The sequence below is a fragment of the Pinus tabuliformis genome, chromosome 4_2 (genome assembly GCF_031772625.1).
Source record: "Pinus tabuliformis cultivar Carrire ecotype Pingquan chromosome 4_2, CPIR1, whole genome shotgun sequence".
NCBI classification, from domain to species: Eukaryota; Viridiplantae; Streptophyta; class Pinopsida; order Pinales; family Pinaceae; genus Pinus; species Pinus tabuliformis.
Genome location: NC_142304.1, coordinates 951187846 through 951210134, shown reverse-complemented (window position 1 = coordinate 951210134; position 22289 = coordinate 951187846).

The window sequence follows — 22289 nt, the reverse complement described above, 5'->3', positions numbered from 1 at the left end:
GGGGAAATGGTCTATGCAACCTTGGTGGAGAAGGCCACCATGGCACATGAACTGAATGAATCACTCAAAAATACCAACACTCAATTGGATTTTGAGAGAATGTCCTCTCTGGCCAAAGACAATAGAATAAAGTCTCTTGAGGAAATCATCATTGATCTAGGACATGATCCTAGTGATCCAAAGGGTGTGAAGGCCCTTATGAAGAAGAAAGATGATGACCTGAATGCATTAAAGAAGAGGTTGAAGCTGCAGCTCACAGAGCACCCTCAAACCGCAGAACTTCAAAAGCAAAAACAGGTTGATGACCAATTAGACCTCTTAATGCAGCAAGATCAGAGGATCGGGGATTTGGAGAAAGAGCTGGAAGGAGCACTACAAGATAAACAAGGAGAATCCACTTCCCAAACTCCTCCAACCACTTCAGCAACAACTACAGAGGCAGCAGTGGCCCCTACAACAGATGCAGCAGGAACAACAACAGCACCAGAAGCCAGCAAAAGTGTAGAGGAATTGACCAAGGCCATCAAGGAAATGGAGCTCCAGGCCAATGAAATAAAGAAGGCCAAGGAAAAATTGGCAGAACTGGATGCCAAATATGACAAGTCGAAGGTAACTGTGGCAGAACAGGGCAGAGAGATAAAGGCCCTCAAGGACAAGATAAAGGCCTTAGAAAAAGAGCTGAATCTAGAAACAGCCATGGCCGACATAAAAAGGATTCTATGGGCCAAAATAGGCCAATCCATCACCCAACAGTGGAGATCAATAAAAACAATGCATGAACAGATGGACTTGTTGGGCCAAGCACAAACAGAAATCAATAAGGCCAAAACATTGCTGGGAAACAGACCAGAACAGGCTAACAGAATGATAGACTTCCTAAACAGGCAGGAAAAGGAGGAACTGGCAGCCATAGGCATTCCCAACAGAACAGAGGCTGTCCTCACTGCCAAGAAGGTGCTAACTCTCAGGAACTATGTACAAACTGTGGAGAGGAAGTGCTATGAGATCACAGCAGATGTGGAGGAATTTAAAGTCAAATTGGCAGTGCTGCAAGCAAAGGGCCTGCCCAGCCTCCTAACTGGTGCAGGAAAACTAATCTCCCGGGATCAATTTGCCAACAGAATGGCAACCTACATTGAGAATCAGATTACTGCATCTGGCAGTACATCTGAACAAGCAGGGCCTCCCTCAGGACAGAGCTTGTATGAAAAACTGGAAGGCCTGTTCTTTATTGAGAATGAAGTGAATCATCTTTTTGAGACTCCTCCTAATTTCTACAGATATACATAGGCCGATGATACCTTGATAAAGATTAGGAGGCATCAAATGCCAAAGGAGGATTGGTGGCAAGCAATGCTTCAAATTCTGCCACGGTAGCTTCAACTGTTCGGTCACTGCCAGCTCCAGGTCACTACAAAGCAAACAGCATGATAAAGTCAGCATTAAAAGCAGCTGAAAGGTGACTCAGCACATGGACAATGACGACTAGCCCAAGAGATAAAGAAATGCGCAAATTTTGACAGCATATCCTCAGCCGACTCCAACTGCCACCAAGTCAACAGGCTCTGACCATTTTTTGACAGCTAAGGGACTTAAAGTTATTACAGCATTAACTTTCTCAGCTACTACACTCCAGCAGTTGGCAAGATATTAATGGAGCATTTACTCTCCATTCAAATATTTTTCTTATGTAAACTTTGTATATATACTCCCCTTAGTAACGCATAAGGGGTTGGTAATTTTCACTCTGAGGCATGTATATTGTATACTTTCAGAATTGTGTAATACAAAGAGCTGGATCAGCTCAGTGATTTCCTGGAACTATGGTGTCTTGCTGATGATTCATGTGTTGATGCAGAATTCCTGTGCTGTCTGATGAAATAACAAGTTTTTCCTCAATCTCTATTCTTGTCTTTCTTATGTTTATCAAATCATATTCATGTTGCACTAAACTAGCAGTAAAGAAAAAGAATAGTGCAGGATTTGTTTTACTACACCTTGTACTCAATTTTTACTGTTGTAAATGTTTGTCTTCAGAATTAACCATGGACATGAATTCTTAATTGCTCATGTGGCTATTAATTCTATATGTATGAATGTTACCTAGAAATTCTTCATTGCTTCTAGGACAATATTCTCACTGTCTTTCTCTAGCAGTTTACCGTAAGATTCCTAATTGCCTTGCATAAACTGGATACACCCCACCCAATCACTATTATGAACGTTGTTTCCTTAGACACTAATCTGGCTCTGCAGCATAACTACAGCATCACACAGCACCTCAAAACAACTAAAGGACCACTGACTCCATTGCCCAATGACATATAACATTCTAGTGATAGCATACATATCTTGACTGAAACATTCTCCAACCAAACACAAAACAAAAGTTTGAACACCATAGCTAGCCTAAAATACTATCAGAACAGAGACAAATCATAAAGAGAGAGCCCTCTCTGATTACAGTTTGGCTAGAAGCTGTAATCCAAAGATTGGTTAGTGGTTACCCCGGCCGTATTCCCTTGGGAGTCAAAGGGAACAACCTGGGTGTTAACACTTTGTACAAAAAGTCTCGTGACCACATCTAGTTGATCCACATCCAGGATGTAAGAAAAAGAACTGAAGGCTTCAATGTGACTCTTTGATGTGTCAACATCTTCCCCATTGAACCTAGGCAACTACTTTTGGTGGTTCCAGGGCATTGCATTCAGAGACTGAGGTAAATTAAGAGGTGCATACTTATTTAGCAAAAATATTAGGAGAGCCATCTGGATTGGTGGAGGGATTAAAATTTGCTTGAGGAACTAGGTCAAGACCACAGTGTTTGGAGGAGAAGCAAGGTATGTTAGGACCTTAGGAGTAAGTGTCAAGTAGTGAGAAACAATGGGATAAGAATTAGAGACAGAGGTGGGAAAGGCTGATGAGATGGTAGTACAAGCAGGGCGAGTTTTCTCTTTCCTGACGTTTTTGGAAATTAACATTTCTGGATCAAATCAATATGGGGATTTCTTTTGGGATGTATTTGAGCGAGTATGATGCCTTTTAAAATCCAGGTTTATGAATGATAATGAGGGGGGTGTGGAGTCGCCAAGGTGATATGAATGCAATCAGAACAAACTTCGGTTACCTACACGAAGGGTGTTCAATTTGTCGTATCCTGGGGGGAAAATCCTTGAATAAGCTCCCCGATAGTGACACCAAAAGATGTTGTCCCTCCCAGAGACAACCTTGGATTACTTATAAGACCAGTGCTTCAGCACATCTAAATTCTATGTATCTCATATGATCCTCAAGAAACTGAAGGCATCATATGCATATTCTACACATAGTAATTACAAATATACAAATATACACATAACAACATGGGTTGGTTCCTTCTTCCAAGAATATAAGCCATGTATTTCTAGTATCCTTTCACATATAAAACTCACCAGAATAAGGCAAAAACAAGTGGAGGCCAAGTAATCAAGGACATACAGTTTAATCTGATTTTGCAGAACATAGAAGGAAGAGTAAGAGAATAATAACTCATCACATAGAGATTGAAACATCAAGATTTTTATACTTATCTGAGCTAAAGATAGACATGTGGATGTAAGAAGAGTGAATTCTATGATTTCAGGAAGTGCACATTTAAAGATATAATCTCATACTTGCATACATGCATATGTATTAAATAATGAACACTAATGAATCTATAAGAATATAAGAGAAATTTCTGGCAACTACAATTGTTTGAAATCAGAGAGGAAGTGAAAACATAAAGGAAGTTTAACAGAGAAACAACATTATGTAATACTTTAACATGGGAATCATCACTGTTTCATTCATATTAAGAAAGATGTATATTTGGAATCCATACAACTTCAAAAGTACATACATTTTTTTCCTAGAATTCAGAACCTTTCTTCAATGTTTCTTCCTCCCTTTCGTAATGAGAGGGAGGGGAAGAAAATCAGTTACAGAAAATATATATCAAGCTGAAGTTATAGTTGTCTGTATGGATGGGTGTCTTAGCATGAATCCTCTAAATATTATAGTAGGGAGATTCCTTTCTTGAAAGCAAAACAGAATAACAATACAGTGATCAAAACAACAAAATAGAATTAATCCATCAAAACTGCAATGATGGTTTATGGAAATATCTTCATGCCACTCTTCTTTGCTGGCCTTTGTTCCTAGTGTGTTCTTGCTAAGTCATTGTTAGTCCTCTCTTTGTCAGTTCCTGGTCGTTTTCTGCCTTAACTGCCAACCCATCACACCCTTTTAGCCTTTGTCTTGCACTATTGATGCCTCGCTGAAGTGTGACAGCCAAATCTCTCAGTCGTGGGCCTTTAAACACTAAAAACAAATGAAACAGGTGAGCACTTTTAATTTTCCCCTTAGCCCCTATGATTTCAGCTCCTTTTGTAACTTTCCGCATATAACCGGGGGTTGGAACCAAGGGCTTAGTCCTCTTAGAGCTAAGGCTCTCAACAGCTACGCAGGGGCCTTATTCCTTTGTTATCACAGTTACAACCATGGAGAGGGAGACCCCTTTACCTTTTTCCTTAGCACGGGCTGACAATCTGGATGTGAGATATTTATGAAATATAGCCTATGGAACATCACATCTGAGGGGGCCATTTTCTTATCACAATCGCATCTAGGAAGGAGATTCAGCAGAAGAGAAATCTTTACATTGCACAATCTTTGATTTCAATGCGTGACATCATTGTTGAAGTCATCACTGCCACATGTCACCCTATGAGTGGTGCCACATGGCACCCAGAAACAACCCCATTGGACCCCTGAAAATGCCAAAAATGAGTGGCACATGTCCACTGCCACATCATCATCCATACTTGCCACATCATCACTGACGTTAGCTGCCATTTCAGCTCGGTGGACCAATCAGAAGCTACCACAGGACCCCCTAGAGGAGAGAGAAAGAGGACTGCTGAGGCCTTTTTTTTCATGATTTCCTTTTTATTCAGTTTTCTCGGCCCCCCGAAAATGCACTGCTTTATCACAATATCGAAAATTTGTAGGTCTTTTTAAGTTGAAACCCCGTTGGTCTATCGATCTCCGATCGCCAATGCCATGTGAAGGAGAGAGAAAAGGGGCCACCTTCCTTTTTTTTGTTGAGTATTTTCTTTATTAAAATTTTTAGCCCTTCCCCAGAACTTTAACACTACATCGCAATATCGCCCCTTGCACAGTTTTGTGACTTAAGACCCTGTCGATCGCCAATGAATACTGAGCCCTAATCTGCCGATTGTCGATATACGATATCGGCGATCAACGGATCACTATCTCTACTTCTGCTAGTTCTCCTTACCCTCTAGTAAGCCCGATTTGCGATTGCGATCAGCCTCATACCTCTGATTGTGATTTTTCTTCTACACTTAGTCATTTTTCTCTATCAACTAAGCTTTTCCAAGGTAATCTTTAAAATTCTTTATCTTTTGCTTCAGGAGTCCATTTTTGGACTTCCATATACCGTTCGAAAGATTTTTCTAAGCACTTAGAAATGAGCGGTGGGTGGGGGGGGGGGTTTGGTTAAGCTATGATGGCTTCTGTGACATGAAAAATGGAATTAAATTCATTGCCCTTAGGCAACCTTGACCAATTGAAACCCACAATGAAGTGAGTGACAACAAACCCAACTAGTCCAACTGATTTTCATAGCTTACCTTCCATTGTGCTTACTAATGCACCAAGCCTCATCTGTTTCTTACATTACCTATTAGGTACCACATAGATCTCCTTGAGATCCATTAAATTTCCTCCTTTCCCAACCAATTCCAAAGACTCAAAACATAAAAGGAAAGCCAAGAAACAAACAAGGAGGATCATGAAAACCAATAACAACAATACGACACCACAACCAAAGTGGTAAGACCTTGCACCAGACATAAGAAAAACTGCAAATCAAGCTCAAAAAATAATAAAAGAACAAAAGCACAAGACTAGCAACAAACACCCTCACTCAATCCCCATGGTTCCCAAGGAAAGCTCGACCTGAGCCTTCTTTGAGATTTCACAACAATTTCTTTTGCCATGCAATCCCATGCATCATACTACCATAAACACATATCTATTAGTTTATATATAACATAAAAATACACCAATTACCTTATCTTGTTATGCCAAGCATGCTGCATTGTAGTTGAACACATTTGTGCCATGTCTCAAGGGACTCCAATTCCCTTAACATGTCTACCTATAACTAGAAACTGGCTGATATACCTATCAAATACATGTCCATGAATATAACGCATGTCCATATAATGTCAGACAAGATTAAGGTTAAGAATACTTTCTATAGGAAAAGCACTCATTCATTTGGAATTAGGGTTTTCAAAAATAGCCAAAGGAATTCTTGTCCAACTCCTTCCTTTTACCTTTTTACTTTGTTGCAATTCGAGGCTTACTATGTGTTGTCACATCACCCAACTGTTAGTTATATAAACACATAGACCATTACCTTGTCCTATTAATACCAAGCATGTTTCCTACAACTCTTCACACATGTCAACCGCACATTTCAAATATCAAGACAATCATATCTATCAATTGAAATCAACCTTTACCAAGACTAACAAACATGTCATAATCCATAGTCAATGCATAGTCATTAGACATAATTCTACAACTATCATCTACTACACTCAAGTACCTATCAACTGTCTCAACACATATGTATTAGTACAATCATTTTAAAACAAGATCATTGGAAAGCATACTCATATTATGAAATTCATCAAACATTCAACCCACTTGCAAACATACCATGTTAAATAAATCAACTAGGCACCAAACACTCAAACACCAAATAGATGTCATAATCAAACAACCAAGCACCAAATATACAACATAAGCGAACTCATACCTTAGTGTATTTTAGGGGAGACTATCTTATCTACATAATCAATATAGGTTAGCATGATACAACTTCACAACATATCAACTCAAACCTAAATCATGATATCCATATCAATAACTAACTAACATGTTCACATCATAAGCTCATAATAATTCGTCGTTCATGCATAACAATCACATATGTACGATCAATATATATTAGTATGACACCATATCAAAAATATGTCAGATCATACCTGAATAATGCAACCATGACCATTTGCATAGGTCAAACCAGGTTAACACAATAATTATAACATTAAGATCTTCACTGTAATGAACATAACCATCACGCATATGAACAATCCAATTACAACATCAAGATCTCAGTGAAATAACCCTGATTATCAAGTTAACTAACATATAACAACAATTAGTTAACATATAACAAGCTCATCAACAACATATAAGATGATCATCAAGTTATCTAACATAAAACAAAAATAGTAATGCATACAACCATAGGTTACTACCATCCTTGACTATCTGACACATTCGCATATAGCTATGATAATTAACTATCATCTATCATGTATGTAACCATGACATCAAAAGGCATGTACATAAACCTCGTCTATGTAAACCTAATGCATATAACAATCCATAACTTACATACTTGCATGCTAAACATACAATACCTATATGACGATCTACTCTTGCCTCGAGGTCCAATGCTGCAACTTCACTTTAATGATTGGCATCTCATGTTCTATCTCAGCCAACACATTAGCATCATAACAACCAATAGCACCATGATGACCTAAATTGCATATAATTACTTCACAAGTCATGTTGGACCTACTATTCATGCATAACCATAACTAGGACCATACATGCATGACAACTGCATATCAATCATACACACATGATGACATACTCCACAACAACACCTTCATCCTTCACATGGAGACATCACTAAAACCATGATCAACACCATGCAAATGCAACAAGCACATGGACTACATGCATAAGGAACACATATGCAACCAATATGAATGCATGACCAACACACCACCCAAGGAAAGCACAACCACACTCTGATACCACTCTGTAACACCCTCCTCCCACATCTACCCAAGTAATCGACCAACAGAGGTAAACATGTGACGAGAGGCCACTATGATATGATTCAACCTCCTAAGTCATATTAAGGAAGCAAAACTGACATAACATCACACACATACATCCAACATCATCAACATAACTGTCAGAAGACAAGTCAACCACTTAGACAACCTGTCCCTAGGTCACATTATTGTTTTAGGTCTCTTGGGCCATATTCGCTCTCATGCTATGGGCAAGGGAGCGAATAATAACCTAAAGTCACTCTCACAGGCCTACTTGCCAGTGATTGTGGACCAGAATTGTCAGTATTGTGCCAACGACTCTGGGATTTGAGCCGCTTTTTTAGGCTTAGAGTCCTTGTCACTACCTAGAACTGATCCATTTCTTCAAATCAGTAAAGTAACATGGAAATAATATTACTTAAGAAAATATTTGTTCAAGACCTTGACTGGACCCCTACTGGCCATGACAGGCATTTTGTCAAACATATCATCGACATGTAATCTACATGTGTAAATAATAGATTTAAGTGTAGGGATCTCATACTTATTTGAGGATTGCTATGAACCATTGTTCCCTCATGCCATTTGTTGCATTATTATTTATTAGGTCATAGGTACATTTTCCATTCACATATAAGTAAAAACATGATGAGAGACATACAAAACTTTTGCCATAAAATGTGCATATAACTAGCATAATAGGTACTGTTATCACAAAATCAAGCACTGAAGGCTGCCAATCAGTAAGACTCTGTGTAACTATTTCAAACCAGGCTTTTGACTAAGGCTTAGCCTCCTTAGTCTAAGAGGGCTCTCTCAAAGGTTATGAATGTTGACTAATGACAAGATGGCTAACTCTTATAAGACACATGAACAAGTATGCTGGCTGGACAACATTGAATTGATTCCCATTGGGCTTATGGAGTCACTCATATCTTAGTAAACAATAACACTATCTTTTCATAGAAATCAGGGCACTTAACATCTAAATGTTCAAACATAAATTTGAAACCACAGTTTGCAAAGGCATACAGGAAGTCAGAGCATGATCCATGAGTTCTGAGTGATTATGCATTAACAAAACTGTAAAAGAACATTAAAGAAAATATACAATCACACATTTGAACAAGAAGATCCTTTGTGAATCCTGAGAAGAAAAAACAGTCATTTGCATTACTGAAATCTGTTTATACATAAACCAAAACAGTCTTCTCCAAAACATCCAACCCCCATTACATCAAAGTTTGATCTATATATAGAGATACATCCTTAACCACTTTGAGCTTCCTCCTCCAGCATGAGGGGAGCTCGAAGACTGCTACTAATTACCCCTATCTACTGTTTAACTAACTCATTAAATACATTAAGTGCTGAACTGGAATTACAAAGAGTCCTAATTAAACTACATATCTAATTCTATCTTCCTCGTATCATGATCCTTCTTTGCTCTTTGACACCTGTCTCCTTTCAGTTTGGCCGAGATAGCTGAGAAGAGAATGCAATGAACAAGGTTAGCATTGGATGCTGAATGCGTTGATGGTTCATTAATCATTAGGATAGAACCCCTGTTTTTCCGGTCCTTGTCTCCCACCATTCTTCGAAAATTAAGCAGCATGTTCCCAGCTCTTTAATACCCCAAAAATGATGAGCATCACCATATTCCCAAATGTGCTGGAAGCTTCGTTGATTGAACAGGTGTGCAAGCCAAAACTCTTCGTATGCACCTCCTTCCAAACCCTAACAACCGGTAATAAAGTACCTTTATCAAAGCTTTAACTTAAGACAAAACATTTCACCTTTTCAAAAAGGTACACTTGTCATTATCTGAATGGATATGCTAGCTTCATGTGGTCTCCTTAATGTTCCTTAGGTGTTTCCTTTGACAATTTTCTGATCCTACCATAAAACTGTTTGTCTTCATCATAAAAACAACACCGCTACGAAACTGCTGTGTATTTTCAAAAACACAGTCTTCAGTAAAGGTCTCAATGTTCTCTGTGGATTTTCGTTTATTTTGCAGGTGTCTCTGATCTTCTACCAAAAAGTGTTTTTGGAGTTAAAGGAGAGTAACTCATGCTGCAAATTTGATATGAATTATTTCCACTTGTACAGAACAGTGGACTATTCATATTTTGCTCAACAAGAATCCCGCCTGTTTGCACATTCTCAAAACTTGATTGAATGCTCGCCTTGTGTATTTCATCTTTTCCACTTCGTCCAATGTCAGATGGATGATTACTTACAACACCAATATCCACACCACACCCCTTTTCAACATTTCCACTTGCATTCAGCTGCTACGAAACTGCTGTTCTGGCTGAAAAATATGTCTTGGGACAGAGTTCATAATTTCTCACAGAAAACGTATTTGGAAAAACTGAAGGAGGTTTTTGTGAACCAATCCGTGCTTAACAAAAACCTCTTTTGGTTTTTTGAAAAACTACTCCAGCTGCCCAGAATCGATCCTTGAAGAAGATGTGTAAAACAGGAAATTAAAAACTGCATCTACAGCAGTTTCGTAGTGCAACGTTTAGTCACTCGTTTCTCCCAGCTCATAATCAATTTGAAGAAACTGAAAGAGGTTTTTCTAGTTCAGTATGTTAGGAATAAAAACCTCTTTCAATTTTTGAAAATATTCTTTCAGCTGCGCTAAATACCTCCTGGAAGTTGACTGCTTAAAACAGAGAAATATGCCTGTAACAAACATCACCTACAGCAGTTTCGTAGCGCGCTACGAAACTGCTGTGTAATTTCAAAAACACAATCTTCATCAAAAACATGTTCTTCAGATAAAAATGATTAATGGCTTCAATCAGAGAATTTCACCAGCAATGCAAGCCCATCCATCAACCATGATATAAGTGATGAAAAAGGTAGCTCTCATTGGTATTGAAACTATCTTGGTAGAAATCCTTGAAGAAATGACTTGATAATTTTCACCTCCATTATTGGTTTCAGGAAGGGAGCAACCTTCTCAATTCCATCAAGGTTGGCCAATGACTTCATTACTGTAGCTACTTGAAGTACATTCTGTGCTAACATTTGTTGGCCTTTCTGGAATAGCATTGCCATGACTGCTGGAACACCTGTTTACAAATTTCACAAGATTCTTCCCACTGCTCGAAAGAGATGCAGCCGCACCTGAACAGCAACAGGGTTTTTTCCTTGTAGAATGTGTGACATTACTCTCTTCAACATCCATGTCACCTTTATTCCATGTGATTTCTTCAAAATCTTCACTGGCAATAGGATGAGTTTTAAGAAGATAACTAAAAGCACCTTGAACTAACAGCTGCTTGGAAGAGCTCCCTGTATGAACATTATTTTGCCGATGACCAGTTTATGCATATGCTTCTTGTTGCAAAGAATTAGTTTGTGAAACAGAACATGAATCAGAGATATTTGCAACACTGGGATAACCTATGCTTCCATTAGAATAATCCTTCAAGGTTGTGCTCTCCATCGGAGAATGCATAGGGGAATCCTCATACAGGAGGTTTTCTTATTGTGTCTGCCCATTCCCTGTCAATATATGTGCTTTGAGCGGGGCTAATGATACTTGCTTCATCAAAATCACTAAAAAATTCTCTCTCCAACTCATGCAGCCATTTCCCCAATTTCGTAGCGCAGCCAGTGCAAAATATGAATTATGCGCTACGAAACTACCTAAACATGTTGCGCTGCGAAACTACAAAAAGGCTTTATGCGCATCAAACTAACGTGAGCGGTTTTGAAATTTTGGCATTGGAATTTTCAGTGATAACAGGTACATAAATACAATAAACATGACAACCATCAATTCCATAAATACATAAGTACCTTTACACATGAAAACCAAGGGAAAGGATTTCTCATTAGTGACTATAATGAACCAACTAAAGATGGGACTACCACGTTCCACCCGACGTAGAATGGCTGAGCCAAATCTCTATTCAACCATTCACCCCCATGCCATATTCCAAGCATGAATGTGGGATCTCATAAAACACATCAATCAAAACTCATCTAGGGCTTCCAGAGGCCATCCACCTCAATCCATCAAACAATTATTCCACCTCACGATCGAACATCACTGAAACCATTATCAGATTAGTCTCCATCCAGGCCTTTTAGGGCTTCCAGAACTAGTAACTCAACCCACAACTTATACAGGGCTTCCAGAGCATTTGTCCAACCAAGGCTTCCAAGGCTAGTAACTCAAACCACCAAGGGCTTCCAGAGCATTTGTCCAACCAGGGCTTCTAGGACTAGCAACTCAACCCAAGTTGTTACAAGGCTTCCGGAGCGTTTTTTCAACCAAGGGTTCAAGTGATAATAACTCAACCCAAGCTAAGGAACATGAGAACCAATAAAAAACAAACAATATAAGTAAACCCACAATCACCATGGCTATAGAGGAAATCGCAAGGCTAGGTAATCCACTATCAATCCCGAGCATCCTCCATGCCAATGATAGATCATAACGAAGAAACCACATGCATTTTCCATGCATGCCAAAAATAGTGAAGAAAACATACGTGCAACTCGATACCTACAAGAGAAACCCACTATAGCTACTGATAATGATGCCCTCCTGCGCTTTCTTGCTCTTCCTTTGCCTACTTGCTCCCAAACGCAAAGTATTCCACACCCTTCAAGAGTACTCCAAGAAAACTCTAAGTATCCAAGAGTATGAGAGAGAGAGAGAATATAAGAGAGCTCCAACACGGAACTAACCAAGTCCTCACTGACTAAGCTTGCCCACTGATCCTTAGAAGCCTTTGTATTAATGAGGCCTCTATTTTCTTCATTTTCCATTATTTTCCTTCAATTTCCTCCTCACCTGCAACCTGTAGCCTTTCACCTTCCTTTTCTCCTAATTTCCATTATTTTCATAAATAAATGTGCCAAGATACATTTTTGCCTCTTTAATGCCTTAGCGATTGACTTTGCCAATTTCCTTAGCCATAATAGCCAAATGGACACCCACTAGGATGTCTTGCCCACCATTCAGTTTGGAATATGTGTCCCATCATCCATTGTATTTATATATTTTTACATGGAATTTTCACCAGGGCTGTTACAACAACAGAAGCAGTAAACGTGAAAGAGGAAGAAGAAGAGCTCGTAGGTTGGTAGTAAGATATTGTGATGTATAACATTGAGTGACCCTCCCCCACTAAAAGCATGAAATTTTGGTACATGGATGTGCACTAATACCTTGAGAAAAGCATAATGCCCTCTCACTTTTCCACACGACAGAAGAGGGAGCTTTGAATTAAAGAATTATCTTATCAGTTGGTGCATGGGGTGCTATTCAGAAATCACCACAACATAATACTTTCAGGTGTTTGTAGGCGTACGATTCAAAAAATATATTGCGTGAACTCCACAACCGACCATCTGGGGGACACTTTGCAGGCAACACTACAACACATAAGGTTATGTGGACTTACTTTTACTGGCCTACATTATTCAAATATGCTCATGCTTATGCCCGCAATTGTTTGGTCTGTCAAAGGTGTTCCGATAGAAATTAGAATTCAGGAGCCCCACTGCAGCCCATTGCAGTGGAAGAATGTTTTCAACAGTGGGGCTTAGATATCATTGGGGAAATTTTCCTGCACTCATTAAAGAAACACCACTACATTTTAATTTCTACAAACTATTTAACGCGATGGAGAAATCCAGTTCTACTGAAATAGGTGAATGATCAGGAAGTCATCAACTTTTTGCAACAAAACATCATTTCTAGGTTCGATGTTCCTACGTCACTTGTTTTTGACAATGAAAAATAATTTTCATTTTAATACTTTATGATTTTTCATTGGAAAATGATATTATATTGAAACATTCATCTAATTACTATCCTCAAGGGAATGGTCTTGTTGAATCCATGAACAAGAACCTTATCCACATCATAATCTATGAACAATGAAACTGGCACTCTACTTTGGTGAACGCCTAATGGGGTGACTAAGTCAAGCCAAAACCTTCCCTAAACACCTCCCCTTAATTCCTGGTGTAAGGAAAATAAGCCATCCTCCCGTCAAATATTTAATTGCCCATTCTCCAACTGTCACAAGCATCCCAAGTAAAGCCATAATTGTTAGTCCAGCATAGGATGGACACTCTTCACAAGCTACAGGAAGAAAGGTTGAAAGCTAAAGAATTATTTTCACTTCACCAGGGTCATATCAAGAGGTGGTTTGACAAGAATTCTATAGGGAAAAACAACTTTAGTGTGGGTGACTTAGTCTTAAAGTGGGATAAATCCCATGAGGACAAAGGAAAACACACTAAGTTTTAGTCCCCGTGGATTGGGACATTCACAGTACATGAAAATATTGGCAAGCATACATATCATATTCAATCACTTGACAAGAATATTGACTCTCTCCCTATCAATGACCAAGACTTAAAACAATATTTTCAGTGAGAATCTGGGGTTGTGCCCTACACTAAGTACATAGTCTTTTGTTGTTTGTTGTTTTTTTGTTTTTTTGAATTTTGTTTGGTTCCTATTATGTGAATAAGTGTTTTGAATGAATATGTTGTGGCTTCTAAGAGTGTGTGTGTGTCTAAAATGTAAAGAGGCTTGTGACACTTGAGCTTTTGGCTAGTGTTATGTCCATCTTCCTTGCGTTGGTTAGATATTTTGGTTGATGAGGTTCCAATGGAAAATACGATCCGTCCATTAGGAGAGTTTTGGTCCAACCATGAAACCATGACTAATCCGGAAACCTCATGCCTATACTCTATTTTTCTACTTTGGTGTTCTCAAGCTTATCTAACTAGTAGAAATGGAAAAGGGAAAAAAATAAATGAGAAAACCTATATCAAAGGTCTCTATATGCTTCTCTGAAGGAACAACCTCTTCTACTCTCAATAAGTTGGGATCCCTCTTTCACCTCAAAACAAATAAGTGTCGATGTGAATTTCTCTTTAAATAAATAGATAAAGGCAAAAGGAGAGAAAGGCTTCCTACACAGAGAGGTGAAGCAAGAAACTCCGTCGGGGTACTGTCCAGGCTTGCTGGCAGCAGAGCAATGTTTGTGTTCCTGCATGACTCTACCAGGGTACTATCTAGGCCTGCTAGCAATGGAGCAACACCAGAAATGAAAAATTATACTCTAAAAATATTAAGCTTGTGAGCTACACTACCCTTCCCAACTCGAAACATTGTGATTATGTTGAATCTTATCTTGTGTTCAATTGAGAAGGTATAGAGGGGACCATGTATACCCATGGGGTAAGTGGGAAGGCCAAAGTGATCTGCACAATGAATCAATACTCCCTAAGGAACCAAGGCCCTACATAGAAGAAACTAACCAAGATAGAGAAGTTGGAGTTCAACCAGTGTGTCACCAAGTGTTGTAGCAACTGCAACATCATCCAAAATTTTGGCTTGCACTCAAATTTCAGAGCCTTCCTTGGTATTTTCCTTAATTGTTTCAAACACTTAAACTCATTTCATGAGCTTTCTTGAAGTTCTTTGGCCCTTTTTGCATGTTGGATCAACTGTCATCTTTTGGCATGTTTGAATTTCGTACAATTTTTACGAGCCTATTATGGTGGTTTACAAGGTCATTCTTTGTGTATATGTGTTTTCCCAACCATGTAAACATCTATCGCATTCATACACAACGTCTTGATCACTTACGCACAAGTGTTGTCATGGTCATCCTAAAGCCTATCTTAAGTGTCACACTTGTCGTATCTTGTCATGAGGAAGTCACATAAAGGGGAATGCTTTGTTTGTGTGGTTTGATGATCTATGTTGCCATGTCGTCAAAGCATGCTAAGTGTGTGATCAAATTTAAGGTTATCACAAGTCCATATTGCTTCCCGCACTTAGCCATTTTCCGAAAATCTTCCCAACCAGGCAACTTAGCTTCATCGGGCCCCGAATGAACTACACACTGCATAATCTTAGCCCTATAGGATGTGACCCTTCTACCTGGAAATGCACATTGTGTAGTACTTTCCCTTTAGGGTTGTCTCTACATAATTCCTGAGTCCAACAGCCTCCCTTGACCTCTAGAATTGCATAGTTGTGCCTCCCAGTTGGCCTTGAACTATGCATCTCACATCTTCAACCCTCAAGCCTTTTCCTTGTCTACTGGAACCACCCAGTGTGTAGAAGCCCAACCTCCCTTGGCCTCCAAAACTGCATAGATGCTTCCTCTAGTGACCTTTCCCTCAGCTAGACCCCACTGCCACCAGAAATTGTGTAGTTCTGCCTTTCAAGCCTCCCTGAGCTATGCATTGCACAGTTTCAGAGCCCAATCTCTCCCCCTTTCTACTGGAATTGCACAATGTGTAATCATTGGGCCCCTTTCCCCAGTTGGTGACCTATCCTGGGCTCAGCTCATGGGTAAGAATGCATCATCCTAGACTAGGGGATTTTTGGATTGATTTCATCCCATCATGAGTGAATTGTAGGAACATGCACACTATCAATTCATGTCGAGATGATGTAGAAGGAGAAGGAGGTAAGCATGCTTAAATACTATCTTGCAGCTGAACTCACAAGTGGATCTATTAAGAGGAAGAAAAGGGACACAAGTTTGCAACTACCATCCAAGACTTAAGATCATCAAAGACTTCACATCACCAAGCCATGCAGAAGAGAAGAGAAAGCATATCCAAGAACACATCCAACTCTCAACAAAAGCAATGAGTTGACATTGCCACATCATCAAGCAGTCCATGTTAGCAATTTCATTTCATGTCATGTCATGAGTAGTCATATATTACATCACTATTGTGGACAATGTATATTGTATTCAAATGTATTGTAGAGTGGAATTCCGAAGGACACAAATGAATATGAAGATTCATGTAAGTTGAAAAATTCATAGGAAGTTGAAAAATCATGAGGGTAGTCAAAGAGTCGCAAGGAGGAAGCATCACCCCTTGGTTAGATATACCCCCTCATTGTACGAGTAAAATAATTTTTTCCCTTAGTTCCTTCTGCAAGGCATTACAGAGATCATCTAGCTCTTCGAAGAGAAAGGAGTGGCTCCATTGTCCCACTCATAGGGCTAGTGATGTACATTGTAAACATGTGTCTTGGAAATTTTTCTTAATAACAGAAGCCTTTTAAGGCTAGCACGTTCTTCATGCATGGACTATGAATGTTTGTAAGAATATTCTGTGAATGTTTTGAATTTAATTTTTTCTTTCACATGTACTGATATAGTTGAACTATTTCAGTTATTTTAGTGATTGTCTTATTGAAAATGTGATTTAATGGTGTTTATTGATGTCCCATCCTTGTGGACTATTCCGCGGGATACTAGAAATATCTTTCCTTGTTTGTTGGTTGTAACGACCATTGCATCCGTTGTGGACTATTCAGCTAGATGTTAGATGGATCCTTATGGTTCATGTGTGTCTCTTCATGGGTGGTACTATTATCTCTCACTTAGAGGATCAATTTTCTTTCCCCTTTGTAGTAGAATATTGAAACTACACATTCACCAGACACACTTCCCTTTCTTTCGAAGACACCATTTCATCACTTTCTTGTGCTAACAGCTAGAGCCAAGGAAAATATTTAAGGATTTGGCATTAGGGCCTTTATACTATATGGGACTCCTACACCAAATGGTGTGAGGTCTAAGTGGGACTTCATATCAAGGAGATCTTGTAAATGTTGGTAGGTCCAACATCGTCAACACCTAGTGAATGGATTTTTCTTCTCTTCTACTCACACCAAAACACAGCTCAGAAACACATCTCAAAGCTTCCAAATTCCTGCCACAACAAACACACAAGTTCTAAATCTACTTTCCATCTCTATCTCTGATTTCTTCTCACAAATATCTGATATATATCTACATAACTTATGTGAGCATCTTCTGCATATTATACTCACTCATAATTCTCTCATAATAGCGAACTTACTCACTCTCCAAGCAACCAACCAAGTAGACTCACAACCTTCTTCTATTTATCAGTTTTCTATGTTGAGCACTGTAGTAAATGCTACATGTTATGGAAAAATCAACAACTCCTTTCACACACTTCATATTTGGTTGAGGAAAGATTCTTATCCAAATCAATCACTAACTCCACTAGCCCTTTGATATTTTCAATCTTTATTAGTTTCTAGAGGGCCCATAAACTTTTTTCTGACCATATGCTAAAAAATCTCAATCAATAACATTGCCACAACACAAAAATAGGTCGAGAAGTGCAAGGAATGTGAAGTAAAACTCATCAAATCTCCTGGTCGCTCCCTTAGCACTATTATCCATGTAGATGGAGATATAACATCTCCCTTGAACCTATCCTACCAGTGATTTGAGCCTAAAAACTCTCCCTTAACCCATCATGCACGCAAATCTGGAAGAGGAGACTGACAAACATGTTTCCTCATCTCAGAACTTGACCAAACTTCTTCCAAAGCTTAACAAGCCTCTGTAGGACCTCTAGAAGTCTTTGACACCTCTACAACACTTCACCAAGTCACTGCAACAACTCCATCATCATCCCAAGTCAAACTAGGTTGACTAGGATACTAACCAAACACCATACTAAGAAACTAAGCAATCAAACTTCTATGCAACATCCCTGCCATCAGTATGCAGCTCCAATACCCATCAGACATCCTTCAACATCTGCACAACCATATCAAGCATCCACAAACACATGTAGATCCTCTCCAAGCCAAGGGTATAACATTTCAACATGAGATACCCAATTTGGGACATGAAGACCTAATCAACAAGGCTCCTCAACTCTAAAATTTGTAGAAACCATCAACATTTGTATGTAGCAACATGATCAAGAAGATCATCACCATGGAAGGCCTCCAATCTAATGCAACACATCATCATCCAACCTCGAAGATAATGCAAAATTTCATCATATCATCATCATCATCATCACTAGAGGGCTTCCAAACTAGTGCAACACACCATCATCCATACACAAGCCACCTATAGCCACACATACACATGCATATTCAACACACCTGTAACCCAAGAAACCATGTCGATGTTGACATCAATGAAATCCAACCACACATATGCAACACTGCAACACACATCAATTCCAACAAAATTGTGTTATAAGGAGTAACACATGTGAAGGGGAGGGTCACACTTTAGATCCGTGAGAAGATTTTACCGTTGAAGATGAGCCTAGTAGAGGAGGTCACACATCAAATCTACACTATGACTTTATCACACATGACAAGCCAATTAAGGTCGCAAGTCACATACTCAAAGGATAGTGGGAGGAGGAATATGTGCTAAGAATGTGATTTTCAACTGTATAGAAAGGTCACAAGTCACAAATTTAATAGCCAGTGAAATGAACACTACAAGTTGCAAGTGTGTTATGAGGAATTTTGCATCTACGGATAAATACTAATTCCCTAGGTAGGTAGCTATACCTAGAACAACATATTTAAAGTGCTTATCCTTTTTCTATAGACGATAAATAAGACAAAGGAATCAAAGGACCTACTTGTTCTTTCGCTTTCCTTTTGTCTCCTTTGTATGACTCCCATCACTCCTTCTCAAACTTAACTCGCTCAAAAAGTACCTGCAAGCATAAATAGAAGACAAAGAACCAATCAAAGCAAGATATCTATCGAATATAAGTAAATGGAATTAGATACATTCACACATATAAACATCATATATCAAGATAAGCATATGGAAAAAGGTGTAAACAACTTTATTAAGTAGAAGGAAGAATTACAACCATGAATTCCGATCCATTGTCACTCTTCTAGCTTGGGTTCCAACCAACATCACATCAATAGCACAACACTCTGATAGCATAACACTACTCACTTACAATCTCAATTCTCACACCAACAATATCTCCTTACAAATTATCAAAGTCCATCCCCTGATCACTTAGATGAGTTCTAAATTTATAGGAAAATGGAGGAGGTTTGGTCATAAATGAGGGTATTGAATGGCCTTCCAAACTCAGAGTTAGTTTCCATAGAGGAAGGTATGAGAGGATAGGAGGTTACTTAACTCATTCCCTATCCAATTTCGAGCTCATATGAGATGGTAAGTGTGGGAATCTTCTAGATGGCTCCAAAAGATAAGAATATTCCTAGAAACCTATGTGAATTTCACTCAATCTTGCCCAGCGCAGGCCAAAGTGGGCCTAAGTGCTCTGTAGATCACCCTGACAGGGGCCTACCTACACTGAATCACACTTACCCTTGTCCAAGGTTGCGCTCATCCCTCAAGGAGGAATTTCTAGAGGGCTTCAGGCCAAGAAACTCTTAGGGAAGGAGGCATTCAAAGTGGTGACTTATCTAGGGCATGTAGCAACTAAATTAGGGTTTGATGAACCCCAATAGTACTGATCTGGATGATGTGATTGATGTGCCCAAATGGATCTATAATAGCTTCCCCCAAAAGCACGAAGTCGAAAATAATAATGTCGAGTGATATGCTTTACGATGTGATGAGGAGGTTCCGAAGTGGATGGTGACCTGCATCAATTACAATACATAATATCATGATATTTTGATTTTCTCTCATGAATCACTGAGGGAAGGCATACCCATGCTCAGCATATGTACATAGATAGTTGTCTATAGATATAGACCCATGATCGGATGACCATCAATGTAAATCCATTTTACGGATGATTTGGTACTTTCTTTATATCGCAACCCAGATGGATGGAACTAGATCTGGGGTCTTCTATCTCATTCAATCATTTTCTCTAGTACGAGTCTAACCATGCGAATATGTGATTTGAATTCAAACATGGGAAGACATTGTTTGATTACCAGCCAATGATGTAATCTATTAATAGACGCAAGAGAAATCACCGATAATGATAATGATCTTCAAGCTACTGCAGTACATTCTACATGTTGTGAATGGATGTTTTGATGTCAAACACCATACAAAGTCTTTCGGTCGAAGACCAGTGATGTCAACCTATCACTAGAAGTGAGAAACCTATCATTGATGTATGCAAGCCTCAAGGTACTGGAAGGGTGTTTCTAAGTCAACTTCTTGGATAATGTGCTGATGTCAACAAGAAGGAACTCATCGCAAGAAGGCCTTGATGTATCCCACATCAACAACACAAAATGAGTGCAATGATTTTGGAGACGGAATTTGACTGACGACACAAGGTTCAAGAATGGCGGTCATGAAAATGAAGGTTTATGAGTATTGTAAAGTATGAATTTTAACTGAATGACTTCTCTTGAACATGTCGGTGACACTAAATGAATCGGCAGCATTGACCCAAAATAAAATAATGGATGGTATGATAGACCAAGGTATGATGACCATCAAGCCGATAACCCAACCAATATATTCAAAATGATGAAGTGAAAGTGTCATGTTCAAGATCGACCTACTGCCATAAAGTTGTTTACCCCTTTTCCCATTTTCCCCAGTCTTTGCTGACTAGTACCTCTTTATTTTTATCAAGCTTGAGGAGGATAACATATGCTTGTTGTATAATTCCACCCTTCGAGTGAATCCATCACTATGTGATGTTTTAACGAGTCTAGCGAAGGTGAAACTTGGTCTTGTCATGATGGACAAGTTTTTCGCTATTTGATGTTTTAACGAGTCTAACGACAATGATAACTCGGTCCTTTTCATGTTTAGAGAGTTTGAAAAGGGACAAAAAGAAAACTCCACAAGTTCTTTTTCGTAGATTTGTCTCTCAAGTCTGAAAAAAGCATAAAACAATACAGGAGAGAACCTATTGACCATGTTCGTTCAACATATGCTTTTTTCGTAAATAATCTATCTCAGCCTAAGAAATGGTTAAACTTATACTGAGTAGATGTCATTTCCAATATGTTAACGAGCTGAAAAGGGCAAGCGCTCGGTAATATTTTCATATTTCGAGAGTCTGAAAAGAGCTTAAAGAGGATTCCAAGGAGGTTCCTTTTTTGATGTTTAACAGAGCTCGAAAAAGAGATAAAAGTATGCTCTGTGGTCAAAATATAATTCACGATTGTGCACGTCAAATTCTATAAATCAGCTATAAATCTGTTCAAAGCAACACCAAATGGATTAAACATACTTGTTTCATTGGTAAAAATAGGTAAATAGTAAATTTTACTCATTTAATGATCATGAAATAAACATAAAAACAAGAATTTACCATGTTATTTTCACCATTTTATATTTACCATTCATTTTGTGCTCTGACCCTATTTTTTACCTCAATATTCATCAGCTGATTGTGAGAGATTCTGTGGATCATTTCTCATGTCGTCCAGACTAGGTAGGAGATCTACCCTTCCTCTTTATTTTCATATCATTCTTTTACTGTTTCATGCAAGCTTTTAGGGTTTTTAGGGCCCTTGGGTTTGAA